The sequence below is a fragment of the Chaetura pelagica genome, unplaced genomic scaffold (assembly GCF_000747805.2).
Source record: "Chaetura pelagica isolate M959 unplaced genomic scaffold, ChaPel_1.0 scaffold1242, whole genome shotgun sequence".
Lineage (NCBI taxonomy): Eukaryota > Metazoa > Chordata > Aves > Apodiformes > Apodidae > Chaetura > Chaetura pelagica.
This window is the reverse complement of record NW_009952395.1, coordinates 9,517-10,622: the sequence shown is the minus strand read 5'-3', so window position 1 is coordinate 10,622 and position 1,106 is coordinate 9,517. Positions and strand designations below refer to the sequence as shown.

Below are 1,106 nucleotides of genomic sequence, written 5' to 3'. Positions count from 1 at the left end.
TGATGGAGCTCCTGGAGATCATCAATGGTCCATGATGGAGCTCCTGGATCATGATGGAGCTCCTGGAGATCATTGGTGGCCCCTGATGGAGCTCCTAGACCATGATGGAGCTCCTGGAGATCATTTGGGGTCCATAGTGGAGGTTCTGGAGATCATTGGGGGTCTATGGTGGAGGTTCTGGAGATCATTGGTGGCCCCTGATGGAGCTCCTGGAGATCATTGGTGGCCCATGATGGGGCTCCTGGAGATCATCAAGGGTCCATGATGGAGCTCCTGGCCCGTGATGGAGCTCCTGGAGATCATCAATGATCTATGGTGGAGGTTCTGGACCATGATGGAGCTCCTGGAGATCATTGGGGGTCTATGGTGGAGGTTCTGGAGATCATTGGTGGCCCCTGATGGAGCTCCTGGAGATCATTGGTGGCCCATGATGGAGCTCCTGGCCCGTGATGGAGGTTCTGGAGATCATCAATGGTCCATGATGGAGCTCCTGGAGCTCCTGGGCACCATCAGTGGTCCCTGCTGGAGCTCCTGGAGCTCCTGGGCACCATCAATGGTTCATGCTGGAGCTCCTGGGCACCATTGATGGTCCATGTTGGAGCTCCTGGGCACCACGTTTGAGCTCCTGGGCACCATCAATGGTCCCTACTGGAGCTCCTGGAGCTCCTGGACACCACAGTGAAGTTCCTGGTCACCACTGATGGTCCATGTTGAAGCTCCTGGGGCCATGATGGAGCTCCTGGAGATCATTTGGGGTCCATGATGGAGCTCCTGGAGGTCATTGGTGGCCCATGATGGAGCTCCTGTTCCCATCCTGGTCATGGAGATGGTCAGTGCTCCATGCTGGAGCTCTTGGGCACCATCAATGGTCCATATTGGAGCTACTGGGCACCACTGATTCCCCATATTGGGGGTCCTGTCCCCATCTTGGGACTGGGCACCATTAATGGTCATTTTCTGGAGCTCCTGGGCACCACTGATGGTCCATGTTGGAGCTCCTGGAGCTCCTGTGCACCATCAATGGTCCCTGCTGGAGCTCCTGGAGCTCCTGGGCACCATCAATGGTCCCTGATGGAGCTCATGAAGCTCCTGGGCACCATAAATGG

General features: G+C 56.3%; 1 protein-coding gene across 1 annotated transcript in view; it reads left to right on the top strand.

The window, feature by feature from the left end:
- Positions 1-1,106, top strand: part of LOC104398138 (spectrin beta chain, non-erythrocytic 4-like) — a gene marked incomplete at both ends in the record, with an annotated part of 11,187 nt that overhangs the window by 3,070 nt on the left and 7,011 nt on the right. The window lies entirely within an intron of this gene.